Consider the following 16,186-nt stretch of genomic DNA (forward strand, 5'->3'; position numbering starts at 1 on the left):
CAAACTTGCGAAGTCCAAATTACTAAGGACACAAGTCAGAAATATGCGTACTTGGTATTAAGAAAAGGCCCTGGACTGGGAGGAGCAGTTGCGTACAGTCCTGTCACTAATCTTCACGGTACTTTAGGCTACGATGTAAATGCAGACAGCCATAGGTCTGGGGAAAAAAGGCTCCTGGGACAAATTGTTCCTGGTAATTTCAGTGAAAAATCAGCTTTAAGTGATGCCTTTTTTCTACAAAGTATTCTTTCAGTTTTGGACACTGTTATAGCTTATCATGTTAGACCTTATCAGTCAAACAAAAGGAGATAAGTTAAACATGTTGCATAATGTTTTTTTTTTTTTTCAACAATGGAGATGGTAAACTGAGAAAGCCATCATTTGTATTTACAAATTACATTTTTTATGTACCGTTATACTCAAATAATACATTCATATACATATATTGTGCAAAAAAATATCTAAAACATTTTCAGTTTTGGTTGAGCTCATTTTTATTTATTTATTTTTTTAAATGTTGTCACACAACTTACCTCAATATTTCCAATTCACACTTTATATTTGTCAGTCCTCTGCAGAGCAGCTTCACTCCGGAATTCTGTATATTATTATTATTCATGTTCAGCTCTTTCAGACTGGTATCTGATCCAAGAACTGTAGCTAGAACTGAACAGCTCCTAACTGTTAAGTCACAATCATTTAGCCTACAATTTAAATATTATAATTATTTGACTGAATGTGATACATTTTAATTACATTTTAGACTGTACATAAAATCCTAGGTCTATGACAGATCAGAAAAGCAGAAAAATATTCTAGTAATATTCTAGAGTTCTATTCAATCATGTGTTCATCTTCTCCCCGCTTTATAAAAGCCTTTTTTTTTTTTTTTTTTTTTTACTTTGTTAAAAAAAAAAATTGACTTACAGAGCTCTTTTGGAGGTTTTGATGACTGCTGATAATCTAATGAGACACTCATCTGATTTCTTGAATTTCTGAAGCTCAAATTCCTCTAGCTCCTCCTCTGATGTCAACAACACAAAGGCCAAAGCAGACCACTGGGCAGGTGAAAGATCAGTGAATGAGAGACTTCCTTTGTTAAGATGGGTTTGAATTTCTTTTACCAGAGTTTGATCATTCAGTTCATTCAAACAGTAGAACAGATTAATGGATCTCTCTGGAGACAGATTATTTCCTAGTTTCTGCTTGATGTACTCAACTATTTCCTTTTTGTTCTGGTCACTGCTGTCTTGCCGTGTCAACAGACCTCGTATAAGTCGGCGATTGGACTGGAGTGACAGACCAAGGAGGAATCGAAGAAAAAGGTCCAGGTGTCCATTGTCACTCTCAAGCGCCTTGTCCACTGTAGTCTTGAGAAAATCAAGCATGGTTTCTTTTTTGATTTCCTTTTTCTTCTTGTTAATGTCTATAAACAAATGTGCATAAAGAGCTGCAATAAACTCTTGAATGCTCAAGTGAACAAAGCAGTACATGGTACCGAAAATGAGTCCTGTTTCCTCCTTAAAGATTTGGGTACACATGCCTGAATACACTGATGCCTTATAGACATCAATACCACAGGCTTCCAGGTCTGTGTCATAGAAGATCACATTGTTTTTTTCCAGCTGATGAAATGCCAGTTTCCCCAGTGAAAGGATGGTGTCTTTATCCCAGGAAACATCTGGTGTGTATTCCCCATCATACTTTCGGCGGCTCTGCAGTATGTGAAAGCGGAGAAAGTGTGTGTACATTTGTGTCAGAGTCTTGGGAGTGTCTTCAGTATTTGATTCCTGCAGTGTTCTGGAGGTGTCATCAGCCTGATTATTTTTCACATTACTTATTTTCTTCTCTAAAATTTTCTGGAGAACAGTGGCTGAAATCCAGCAGAAGACTGGGATGTGGCACATGATGAAAAGACTCTTTGACTTTTTAACATGATCAATAATTTTAAAGGCCATTTTCTGATCTTTGAATCTTTTTTTGAAGTACTCCTCCTTTTGTGCATCATTGAATCCTCGTATCTCTGTCACCCGATCGATGCAGTCAGGAGGAATCTTACTGGCAGCTGCTGGTCTGGTGGTGACCCAGATGAGAGCAGAAGGCAGCAGATTTCCCTTGATGAGGTTAGTCAGGAGAACATCTAGAGATGCTGGTGACGATACATCAGAACACATCTCATTACCCTCAAATTTCAGAGGAAGACGACATTCATCCAATCCATCAAGGATGAACAGAATTTTGAAATTATTCCTCCTTTCAACTTTCAGTTTTTTTGTCTCTGGGAAAAACTGAGTTATAAGGTCAATCAAACTTAATTTTTCTTGCTCCTTTAAGTTCATCTCTCTGAACTGTAGAGGAAATATGAAGCTGATATCCTGATTTTCTTTTCCTTCAGCCCAATCCAGAACAAACTTTTGCACAGAGAGTGATTTTCCAATGCCAGCAACTCCTTTTGTCAGCACAGTTCTGATCTCTTTGTCTTGTTCAGATGCTTCAAACATTTTTTTGCATTCAACCTGTATCTCTTGTGATTCATGATGTCTGGAAGCAGCTTCTATCTGTCTTACCTCATGTTCAGTATTGACCTGTTCACTACCACCCTGAGTGATATAGAGATCTGTATAGATGTTATTCAGAAGTGTAGAGTCACCTTGCTTTGCAATTCCTTCAAATACACATTGATATTTCTTCTTTAGGCTACATTTTAGCTGATGAATAAATACCAGCTCATCTAAAAACAGGAGAAAAAATATATAAAAAAATATATTCTGTAGTCTTAAAATGCTCTCCTACATTTATAAATGAAAGTATGAAAGATAGCCATGAATCTCTTACCTTCTAAAGTATCAGCAGCTTCATCTTGCTTCATCTCTCTCAGGAAGTAGAGTGTAAGATCAAGAACCGCTTCTTTGATACTGCATCTATTCTCATTAAAGTCCTTCACCAAGTATTGTAAGTTCTGTTTTTGTAATATTTTCTTGAACTTTTCAAGCTCAATCTTCAGAAATTGTATTATTTTATCCTCAAGTGTCTACAAACAAAGCAAGAAAGTCATATCAGATGTAACAACTACATGAATTAATATAAAATTATTAATATAAATTATATATATATATATATATATATATATATATATATACACACACACACACACGCACGCACGTACACAGGTGCATCTCAAAAAATTATGATATCATGAAAAAGTTAATTTTTTTTATTGTAACAATTTAAGAACTAAAACTTTCATATATTCTAAATTCATTACATGTAAAGTAAAACATTTCTAAAGTTTTTTTTTGTTATTGTTTTAATTTTGATGATTAGTTTACATCTCCTGAAAGTCAAAAATCCAGTATTTTAAAATATTAGAATATTTCCTAAGATCAATCAAAAAACGGATTTCCAAAACAGAAAAGTTCAAGTTTTTTAAACTATGTTCATTTATGCACTCAGTACTTGGTCGGCAGCACATATTGCAACAAATGACTTGCTCCTAGCACAGATTAGAACTCAGTGAAGTGTGGCATGTCCTGATTTTGCTGAGTTAGATGTGTTCCCATATTTTGTTGACCCTGGAACAACATCTTAATCCAAAAATTTAATCTTGACCACATCCCTACACCTAAACCTAACCTTACCAATGAGTAATCCCTAAAATCAGAGGAAATTATAGATGAATGACACCAATGTACAAGTACCAAACACTGATTGTAAGCCTAAACTTCACAAAAACTATAAAGTGATTTTTGAAATCTGATTGGTTAATCACAATGTTGTTCCAGGGTCAACAAAGATGTTGATCCAGGAACATGTAGTACTTGGTAAAATCAGGTTCTGCGTGTGGCATGGAAGTGGGGTGTCAGCTTGTGGCACTATTGAGGCACTATTGAGGTTTCAGATCATCTGTATATTGTTGGATCGACTGTTTTTCATCTTTCTCTTGAAAATATCCCAAAGATTCTCAATGTCGTTCAGGTCAGGCATGTTGGCTGGAAAATAAAGCACAGTAATATCATGATCAGCAAACCACTTGGAAGTGGTTTTTGCACTGTGAGCAGGTGCTAAAGTCCTGCTGGAAAAGGGAATCAGTATCTCCATGAAGCTTGTCAACAGATGGAAGCATAAAGTGCTCCAAAATCTCCTGGTAGACGGCTGCATTGACTTTGCACTTGATAAAACACAATGGACCAACACCAGCAGACGTCACGGCACCCTAAATCATCACTGACTTCAGAAACTTCACACTGGACTTCAAGCAGCTTGGATTCTGTGCCTCTCCAGTCTTCCTCCAGACTCTGGGACCAAAATACAAAATTTACTTTTATCTGAAAAGAGGACCACTAAACAACAGTCCAGTTCTTTTTCTCCTTAGCCCCTATAAGACGCTTTTGATGTTGTTTCTGTTTCAGAAGTGGCTTGGTAGCACTTTTCCTGAAGACATCTGAGCATGGTGACTCTTGATGCACTCCAGCTTTATTCTACTTCTTATGAAGCTCTCCCAAGTGTTTGAATCGGCTTTACTTGACAGTATTCTCAAGCTTGCTGTCATCCCTGTTGCTTGTGCACCTTTGCCTACCCAATTTCTTCCTTCCAGTCAACTTTGCTTTGATACAGCACTCTGTAAACAGCCACCCCATTCAGTAATGACCTTCTGTGACTTACTCTCTTTGTGGAGGGTGTCAGTGATTGTCTTCTGGACTATTGCCAAGTCAGCAGTCTTCCCCATTAGCGTGGTTTCAAAGAACAAGAGATACCCAGAATTTATACAGTAGGGATGGTCATTTAATGAAACTCTAATGTAGATATTTTAATATTTTGAGATATTGGATTTTTGACTTTCATTAGCTGTACACTCTAATCATCAAAATGAAAACAAAATATAGCTGCAAGCAGCAATTACTGGGGTTCGAGTATATAAGCCCTTTGAGGTGCTATGGTTTTAGAGTGTAGTCCAAATCAAAATATATGTCTAACATTCTTTTTTTTTTTTTCTTTTAGTTTTGTTTTGTTTTGTTTTAGGTTTTACAGACTTTTGGGTAAAGCAGATCATGATCATCTTATTAAGTGGCCCTGTTATCGCTGTCCAAATGCAAATGTTCAACATTTCTTTTGATAATTGTTTATCTAGAGAGTCCAGAGAATTGCACTGCAGTGGTTTTATTGATTTTGAGTTAAACACCTAGGAGTAGTTCACAAAAGTAGTTTTTTTTTTTTTTTTTAAATAGTATTAAATATTTTAAAAACTGTTGGATTGACATTAATGGTCCAAGAGTCAAAGTTGTTCAGAATAAGGAGATCTATCATATGATATGAAGATCTAGTGTTTGTGTGAATATATGAACATTTTTTTTTTTAGCAATTTGAGACCATTTCCCATTAAAATCCTGTGTTTTTGAAGCATTTTTAACTGTCATAGTGCCACCTATGGTCCGATCTCCATGAAACTTTGAATGCTTGTTAAGAGTCATCTGACATATGTTCTCACCAATTTTTGTAAAGTTTTGAGTTTTTGTTTAGGTTTTATAGGCTTTTAGGTATGTGTGGCCATGCCCCTTTTTTAAATGACCCCGTTATAGCTAACCGAAGGACAAAATACATTTTTTTTGATAATTATTGATCTAGAGTGTCTGGAGAACTGCACTTCTGTGGTTTGATCGAGATTGAGCAAAACACCTAGGACTAGTTTGCAAAAGTAGGCTTTTAACATATTTGTGAATATTTAATGAACGATTTGATTGACAGCAATGGTTCTTGAGGCAAAGTTGCTTAGCATGAGGAGATCTATCAAATGATATGGATATTGTGTGGATGTGTGAAACACCATGTGATTATATAGGCAAAAAAACTTGTTAGTGCCAACTAGTGGCCGATTTCTTTCAAAATTCTTACAGACCTTTAGGGCCATGAGTCGAACATGCCCAGTGAGTTTTGTTCTGAGTGGCCTCTGTTAATCTTGTCTAATAGGTGCTCAAAATTAATTGGCCGATGGCGGCCATGTTTTTTGAGATACACCAATGTCTTTATAGACCTTTGTGGCACATTGGACAGGACCGCTCTTTGACTTTGTTTGGAACACTCAAATTGAGTTAATGGCTACTCCGGGTCCGAAAAACGGTGCTTTTATAGGTCTCAAAATAGTCTCAGCTTACCGCTAATTCATAAGGAAATCACTCCAAAATACATCTATGATCGCCAAAGCCTTTTGGAAATCGGCAATTCATACAACCACCAACTCGCACCGGCGACAACTGAGAAGCTCCAAGGCCTTTGCTTACTGCTAAAGCCGAACCCCAAGACCATGGCCTCGTCCACTGACGCTACCCACACAAAGCGGCGGCGCCGGCGGTGTGTGACGGGACAGAAGCGTGGCTCTGCCTGAACAAAGCAGCGGCGGCAGCGCCGGGGGTGTGAGAGGGGACAGAAGCGTGGCAAGCGCGAAGGCATACGAGCTAGGCTAAGGGCTAACCCCACCAGACCAGCTCTTCCAACACTCATACTCAGTCGCTCTACGTTGCATGAGGCAAGAGATTGTTAGGTGTTTATTTTCACTGAAACATGGCTAAACGACAACATTCCTGACTCCGCCATTCAAATGCACAGGCTAACCTGCTACTGAGCGGACAGAGATACAGCACTGTCTGGTAAGACTCGCAGGGGAGGACTGTGTGTTTATATCAACAAGGAATGGTGTAACAATGCTGTGGTAGTGACAAAACACTGTTCATCGCTGGTGGAGTTTATGCTTGTGAAGTGTTGGCCGTTCTATCTCCCACGGGAGTTCACAGCCATTGTTATTGTCGTGGTTTACATCCCGCCGTGTACAAAGGCTAAGGACGCGCTTCGCAAGCTGTACAGCGGCATCAGCGAACAACAAACAAATAACCCCGATGGCTTTTTCATCATTGCCAGTGACTTTAATCACGCAAACTTAAAGTCAGTTTTGCCAAAGTTCTACCAACATGTGAACTTTGGAACAAGGGGAAACAACACTCTGGACTTGGTTTACACAACAGTAAAAAACAAAGCTGAACCCCGCCCCCACCTCTGATACTCAGACCACGTCTCTGTTATGCTAATCCCAGCAAACAGACCACTTCTCAAACTTACCAAACCTTTTCAAAAACAGATCACAGTATGGCCAGATGATGCCACCTCAACACTACAGGACACAGACTGGAACATGTTCAGAGAGGTGGCCACCTACAACAACCACACAGACCTGTATGAGTACACTGAAACTGTGACTGCTTACATCAAAAAGTGCATTGATGATGTGACAGTCACCAAGACCATCACCACACGTGCAAACCAGAAGCCGTGGATGACAGCAGAGGTTCGTGGGCTGCTAAAGACCAGAGATGATGCATTCAGATCAGGAGACAAAGCAGCCTTAAAAACAGCAAGAGCAAATCTGTCCCATGGCATCAAGCAAGCAAAACGCTTGTATGCACAAAAAATAAATAATCACTTTACTGACAGCAAAGACACACAGAGCCTGTGGCAAGCCATTCAGACCATCACTGATTACAAGCCAGGCCTGCGATGACGACACAACCTTCTCAGACGCACTCAATGAGTTCTATGCACGTTTAAAATGCAGAATGACACACCTGCACAAAAACTACTCACACCTCCCAACAACCAGGCACTCTGTCTGTCTCCAGCCAATGTAAGGAAGACTCTATCCAGGGTTAACCTACGAAAGGCTGCGGGTCCTGACAACATACCTGGCCATGTACTGAGAGACTGTGCTGAACAGCTGACGGATGTCCTAACAGATATCTTCAACACCTTGCTGAGCCAGGCAATCGTCCCCACATGTCTCAAATCCACCTCCATATTTCCAGTTCCAAAGAAGTCCCCTGTGTCTTGTCTGAATGACTACCATCCCATAGCACTGACTCCAATCATGATGAAGTGCTTTGAGAGGTTAGTTATGCGCAATATCAAAACCAGCTTCCCCAACACACTTGATCCACTCCAGTTTGCATACCGTCCAAACCGCTCCACGGACGATGCCATTTCCTCCACCCTCCACCTGGCTCTTACTCACTTAGAAAACAAAGACTCTTATGTTAGAATGCTGTTCATTGACTTCAGCTCAGCATTCAATTCAATAATCCCACAACAGCTCATCAATAAACTAAACCTTCTGGGCCTTAACACCTTCCTCTGTAATTGGATCCTGGACTTCTTAACTGGAAGACCTCAGTCAGTCCGTGTTGGCCGCAACACCTCGAGCACTACCACACTGAGTACAGGTGCCCCACAGGGCTGTGTTCTCAGCCCGCTGCTCTTCACGCTGCTTACCCACGACTGCACTGCCAAGTTCAGCTCCAACCACATCATCAAGTTTGCTGATGACACAATGGTGGTAGTTCTCATCAGCAACAATGATGAAACACACTACAGAGAGGAAGTGGCGCAACTGGTGTGGTGCAAACAACCTGTCCCTCAATGTGAGTAAGACAAAGGAGGTTGTGATGGACTTCAGGAGGAACTCTGTTGACCACCCCCCATCGACAGCTTGGCTGTGGAGAGAGTCAACAGCACCAAATTCCTGGGGGTGCACATCACGGAGGATCTCACCTGGACCACCAACACCATGTCACTCTCCAAGAAGGCACAACAGCGCCTACACTTTCTCCGTCAGCTAAAAAAAAAGGGCATGTCTCCCTCCACCCATCCTCACCACATTCTACAGGGGAACCATTGAGAGTGTGCTAACCAGCTGCATCACTGTCTGGTACGGGAACTGCAGTGCTGCTGACCGCAAGACCCTACAACGGACAGTGAACACAGCTGCAAAGATCATCGGTGCCCCTCTCCCCTCCCTTCTGGACATTTTCCTTGCACGATGCTCAGGTAAAGCCACCAGTATTGTGAAGGTCCCCACCCACCCCTCCCATCATCTCTTCCAGCTCCTGCCATCAGGAAGACGCTACAGGAGCATCAGAGCCCGCTCTGCAAACTGCTCAACAGCTTTTTCCCCCAGGCTGTGAGAGCCCTCAATTCCAAAAAAAAAAAAAAAAAAACTCAAAACACAATTTTTGCAATTCTGAGTGCGCTACACACAGGTGAGTGGGCTGGACAAACCACCTGTAGTAACGCATTCTTTCATCTCTATATGCACCAGACACTTTCCTTTAAACACTACATGTACACAGAAAACATTGTGCACCTCTGAGTGTGCTACCTACAGGTGAGTGGGCTAGACAAACCACCTGTAGAAACAGTCATTTCTCTCTATGCACCAGACACTTTCTTATTAACACTTATTAACATTACAAGGCCCTAATAAGGACTTACAAATGTTTACTTGTCAACGCACCACAAATCTTTTTGCACTATTTGCATCTTAACCTTTAAATACCTCTTCTGCACATTATCATGCACAGTTATTATGTAAACTACTTGTATAGTCTGTCTTAGGTTATGTGTATGTATACTCAATTATTTATAGTATATGTATAGTTACATGTATAGGTTTAAAAAATTGTTTCTACGTCTAGTGTATTTATGTACATATTTGTTTATTTATGTAGCACCGTGGTCCTGCGAGACACAACATTTCATTCCACTGTATGTCCACACATGTAGCGGAATGACAATAAAGCTTGACTTGACTTGACTTGATAGTAAACTGTGGTACGAGAAGTGGTCAAGCTCCCTCTAGTGGTACACAGAGGAAGTTACCGCATTTTGCCTTGGTGTGACTTCTCACTTTTTGCAGACATTGCAAAGGCAGAGTACACTAACTTCGAAATAGTCGTAAAAATCAAGTTTGAGCTCACAGTTTTTAAATGTAGATAATGTAGATCACAGCTTTTAAATGTTTCATTGCTAGAACATCTAATTGCCAAATTTCCAGTGTCCTACTGGAATATTCACTATCCAGGGGACATTTCTGCACTGAAATTGGGCAAAAAACCTAGGAGTAGTTCGCAAAAGTAGGTTTTGAATTTACTTCAAAATGGCGGAAAAACTGGGCCCTGTTGAGCGAATCTGATTTTCTAGGCTTTTTATCATTTTGACCCAGGGATTCTTTTTTAGTCTATGATAAACGGTCTAGGAGATATGAGCGATTTCACAATTTTGTTCGCTGTAGTGCCACCTATAGGCCGATTGGGCTGAGACTTTGATAGGTTCTCCCCAAATTGGGGTCTACCATCTGGCCAAGTTTGAAGTCTCTACGCCTTACGGTTTGATCTGCACAATCAGTTTTACGGCAGAAAAAAAAAAAAAAAATCCTTACAATTACAATAGGGTTTCAGCACTACGTGCTCAAACCTCTAAAAACTTTTGAAATGATGTACTTTACATGTAATGAATCTAGAATATACGAAAGTTTCATTTTTTTATTTTCATATTTTTTTCAAGTTCCATATATATATATATATATATATATATATATATATATATATATATACATACACACACACACACACAGTAGTCAACATTTTAAGTCGATCAGAAACTTTCATCAGAAAGTTCAGAATCTTGCCTGGGGTATATTTATAACAGTATGACAAAAATCATCAGGAAATTAAGCAAAGATGATGTTCCATGAAGATTTTTAGTAAATTTCCTACCATAAATATATCAAAACTTAAGTTTTGATTAGTAATATGCATTATTAAGAACTTCATTTGGACAACTTTAAAGGTGATGTTCTCAATATTTTGATTTGTTTGCAACCTCAGATTCCAGATTTTCAAATAGCTGCATCTCTGCCAAATATTGTCCTATCCTAACAAACATACATACATCAGTGGAAAGCTTATTTATTCAGCTTTCAGATTATGTTTAAATCTCGATTTCGAAAAATGTACCCTTATGACTGGTTTTGTGGTCCACGGTCACATATATAGTTCATAAAAGGGAAATTAAATTGTCAAGAGAAATTAAATTAATTTATATATATATTTTTTTGTTTTTTTGTTTGTTTGTTTTTTTAAGGAAACATTGTTGGAGTTATCATTCATTTGCTTGTTAAAAATATCACAAAATATCACATAAAATACATTTTCTTACCTGGAAGATCCACAAGAAATTGCTGTGCTTTGGGTGAGTCTGGTCATCTATTGTCTCATATTGAAACCTGTTAACAAATTAATATAAAACACCACATTTCCATGCAAAAGATCACAGAAATCTCCTGTAAACATTTTTTTGCAAAGAGAAAAAAATATAGTTAGCTGTGAATATTTGAAAAAGTTTCATGATCAGTAACCAGTACTAGTTTACAGGATGTGTACAATTGTTTAAAGAAAACATGACAGATCAGGAAAAACACATTTCTAAACACATTTCTATCACAGAATGCCATGATCTTTGAAATAAGCATAGCACTAAAGAAAATACTGAGACTGTCCCTGTTCAAAAGCATACTCTTGTAATATAGCATACGTCCCCTTTTGGCTTACAGTCTTTTGTGAGTATCATGAGCTGTCGATGAGGCCCTTTATTTTATAAAGATGATAAAGCTGCCCAATCTTTCTGCCAAAAAGCCTCAATGTTCCATTAATTCTTACCTTGCATGCACATTTGAGATTTCTCCAAAGTTGCTCAATGATATTGAGATCAGGAGGCTTTGGTGGCCACTATAGAACTTTCACTTTTTCTTTTGTTTCCACTTTAAGGTCGACTTGGCCTTTTGTTTTGTATTATTGTCATGTTGGAAAGTCCAAGTGCATCCAATGTACAGCTTCATGGCTAATAAAAGCTAATTGTAAACTATCATATTTTCTAATAACATGCTGCATTTATGTTGCCTTATCAATTCTGCTGTAACCCCCTATTATTACTTTTTACTTATTCTTCACATAAATATGTTGGGTGGACCAACCGTCAGTCTGAGTGGGGCAGTGCCACCCTGGCCCCAATGTAGCCTCGCTACTGCTTCGGATATTTTATTATATACTTTTCCTGACTAAAGTTGAGAAATTAGCAAACACAACAATATAATGTACAATATATGAAATACCTTTTGATAGATGGTGTTTCCTTATTGAAGTCTGGGACGTTACCTTTTGAACAATCACTCTTCACAGATACAGAGCTGAACAGGAGTGAGCCTGATCTTACACTAATGACATGGAAAAAAAGAGAGAGAGAGAGAGAGAGAGAGAGAGAATATTTTAGTCATCTTACCTGTTTTAGTCTACTATTAGTCAAGTAAATCTACAGTAAATTTAGTCAACTAAAATCTAATGGGTTTAGTGTTGGGAGTAACACATTACAAAAGTAACAATATTACAGTAGTATACTTTATGCTGTAACGCAGTAATATAATGCATTTCTAATAAAATTTGAGTAATATTATTACTCTTACAATCTCACAGTCCTGGCGCCAGGACACGTGACTTGGTGGACTTTTTTCGGGGGGAGTGTCTAAAGGTGGAGGGATGTGGGTGTATTCTATATTAATAAAAAAATTGTCAGATTTTAATTTAAAAGATTATTGCAGCTTTCTTTACACACCAGAGCATTTAACAAACTCACAAACATTAGTATGTATTTAACATATGTCTTTTTTTCTAGTAATGGCTGAAACATTATTTTATGTGATTGAAAACACTGAATAGTTGTGATATACAGTGCCCTCCACTAATATTGGCACCCTTGGTAAATATGAGCAAAGGTGGCTGTAAGAATAAATCTGCATTGTTTATCCTTTTAATCTTTCATTCAAAAAATTCACAATATTCTAACCTATCATTTAAGTAAAACCATGGAAAGCAGGGGGAAAATCTCTTTATGAAATAAATGTTTTTCTGTAGTTCATGTTGACCACAATTATTGGCACCCAATTATTGCAATGTCCTTTATTCAAGATAACAGTTCTGTGTTTTCTTCTTTAATGCCTGAAGAGTTTGGAGAACACCTGACAAGAGATCAGAGACCATTCCTTCATACAGAAACTCTTCAGATCCTTTAGTTTCCCAGCTCCATGCTGGTGCTTCTTCTCTTCAGTTCACCTCACGCATTTTCTATAGGGTTCAGATCAGGCAACTGGGACGGCAATGGCAGAAGCTTCATTTTATGCTCAGTGACACATTTATGTGGTGATTTTGATGTTTGATTTGGATCACTGTCCTGATGGAGGATCCAACCACAGCTCATTATAGAACTTCTAACAGATGCAGTCAGGTTTACATTTTTTATCTCTTGGTATTTGCTAGAATCCATGATGCCATGTATCTGAACAAGATGTCCAGGACCTATGACAGAAAAATAAGCCCACAACATTAAAGATCCAGCAGTATATTTAACCATGGGCATGGGGTACTTTTTGTACCAAACCTGTCTTGAGTGTTTGCTGCCAGAAAGCTCTTTTTTTTAGTTTACATCTGACCACAGAAGCCAGTCCCATTTGAAATTCAAGTTGTGTCTGACAACTGAATACACTGGAGTTTGTTTTTGGATGAGCAAGGAGGATTTTTCTTAAAACCCTCCTGAACAACATGTGGTGACGTAGGGGCTGTTTGAATTTTTTTTTTAGTCTTTTGGCCCCAAGACTCAACTAATCTCTGCAATTCTCCTACTGTGATCCTTGGAGAATCTTTGGACACTTAAACTCTCCTCCTCACCATGGATTAGGACGATATAGACACACGTCCTTTTCCAGGCAGATTTGTAACATCTTTAGTTTAATTTGAATTCTTAATTATTGTCCTAATGATAGAAATTGGGATTTTCAATCCTTTGGCTCTTTTCTTACAGCCATTTTCTATTTTGTGAAGCTCAACAATCTTGTTCTGCACATCAGAACAATATTATTTGGTTTTATTCCTTGTGATGGATGATTAAGGAAATTTGGCCTTTGTGCTCCTCATATTTATAATCCTGTAAAACAGGAAGTTATTGCTGGACAATATACTCCTAGTCATTCTAGTGTGCTAAATAAATGCAAATATGAATGGGAATATACTTCAGAGATATTTTACTCATTATAATTTCTAAGGGTGCCAATAATTGTGCCCAACATGCATATGAGAAAAACATTTATTTCATAACGTAAGTTTCCCCCCACTTTTAATTGTTTTACTTCAATGAAAGGTTAGCATTTTGAGAATTTTTTGTGAATTTTTTGAATGTAAGATCATAAAGATAAACAAAGCAGATTTATTTTCAAAGCAGATTTATTTTCATAGCCGTCTTTGCTCATATTTACCAAGGGTGCCAATATTAGTGGAGGGCACTCTAGGCTAAAAGCACTGAGCGTGTCTATCTGGCTCAGCGCCAGACAAGGCGCAAAATCATGTTTGCATTTAGCAGTGAAAGTTTAAATAAAGTCGGGTTAAGTTTAAATAAATCGTCGGGTTTGGGGGGTTGGAGCTGGTCAAATTGAATCTGAGGTGGCACAAATCAGATCGGAGAGGTACCCCTTGGTTGAAATCGCATTCAGTCCAGCTTTTTGCGTTTAAAATCGTATTCCGGAGGTGAAGGGGTCCGTCCTTCAGATCATTGCAGGAGGGGCTTCAGGATGTCAAGCCCGACATGGATGATTTCCAGACATCATGATCAGTGATTTATTGTTTAATTTAGTCAGGTTTCAGTTGAAAAAATGGCTAACACAACAGTATAAGGTGCACAACACATGAAATACCTTTTGATAGATGATGGTGTTTCCTTATTGAAGTCTGGAACGTTCCCTTTTGAACAGTCACTCTTCACAGACACAGAGCTGAACACATGTGAGCCTGATCTTACACTATTGACACACACGCACACACACACAAAGTATTTAAGTCATCTGAATTGTTTTACTCTACTTTTAGTTGACTAAACATATAGTAGGTTTAGTGAACTAAAACCTAATGGGTGCTGATCAGCCTGAGCTCGAGCCAAGCATATTTACTCAAGTGAAGAGGAAGATTTACCAGACATCATATTCAGTGATTTGTTGTTTAATTTAGTCAGGTTTCAGTTGAAAATTTAGCTAACACAACAATATAAGGTGCACAACACATGAAATACCTTTTGATAGATGATGGTGTTTCCTTATTGAAGTCTGGAACGTTCCCTTTTGAACAGTCACTCTTCACAGACACAGAGCTGGACACATGTGAGATTTTAGTCATCTGAATTGTTTTAGTCTACTTTTAGTTGACTAAATCTGTAGTAGGTTTAGTGAACTAAAACCACATGGGTGCCGATCAGCCTGAGCTCAAGCCAAGCATATTTGGGTAATTCCATAAAATATGTGCTTTTTGCATCCCTGAGAAAGGGATGCAAACATAGAATTAATATAACAACAAATACATTTGTGATTTAAAAAAAAACATAATAATATTATGTATTCTTTCATCAATATTGCATCAAAAAAAGTTAATTAAATATTATTTGAAATAATTTAAAATAACATTTATGCTGATAAGGTTAAGGATTTGGGCCTGTCCCTCACTATAAATTTTCTTTTTCAGCAGGACTTTTAATTTACAAAATAAAGGCAAAATGTTACAAAAATCATATTTGCATATTGTTCTAAACACAGTCTCATTGTTAAGTTTTTTTTTTTTTTTTTTTTTTTTTTTTTTTTTTTTCTTTAAACTATAAATCACTTTATTGGTGTCCACTGATTTCATGTCAGCCCTGTTACCCTCATCAAACAAAAAAAAAAAAAAAAAAAATAGTAAAGTAATGGTACATTCTCATTCTAGGAGCACAAGCATGTTTCTGTTACCACTTTTAACATGTAAATTTAAACAATTAGCTATTACATTTAATATAATCAATATCAACAAGTAACATCCTTTCAAAGTGTACAACATGTGCTTTTGTGAACTTGAATATTAGCAATTAGCAAATTAGTTTGAAATGGTCAAACCTGTTACTGTCAGCCCTGTTAATTTTGGGAGTAACATGTTTTGACATGTGGGTAATGGGGATGACATTACACTCTAAACCCAGATAAGTTGAATTTACTTAAAATTGAGGAAACTGGTTGTCCTAAAAAATGTACGTTATGTAAACTTCTTACATAACGATTTAATAACTTAAATCTCACTTGTGATTATATACGAATTCAAAAACGAGGACAATATGTTTTTGTATTTTAATTGTTGTGGGATTAACATCATAATTGATAATTACAGGGATGAGTGAGTTTGAGGTTGTTTATACAATTCAACAAAAATCACACAATGAAAAATACCAAACATCAAAACAGTAGGATTAGGGT

At 37.8% G+C, this 16,186-nt stretch overlaps 1 protein-coding gene across 1 annotated transcript in view; it reads right to left on the reverse strand.

Moving 5' to 3' along the window:
- The window catches only part of LOC127153655 (uncharacterized), a 547,126-nt gene that overhangs the window by 446,887 nt on the left and 84,053 nt on the right, over positions 1-16,186 (reverse strand). The window lies entirely within an intron of this gene.

Source organism: Labeo rohita, chromosome 22 (assembly GCF_022985175.1).
Source record: "Labeo rohita strain BAU-BD-2019 chromosome 22, IGBB_LRoh.1.0, whole genome shotgun sequence".
NCBI lineage: Eukaryota > Metazoa > Chordata > Actinopteri > Cypriniformes > Cyprinidae > Labeo > Labeo rohita.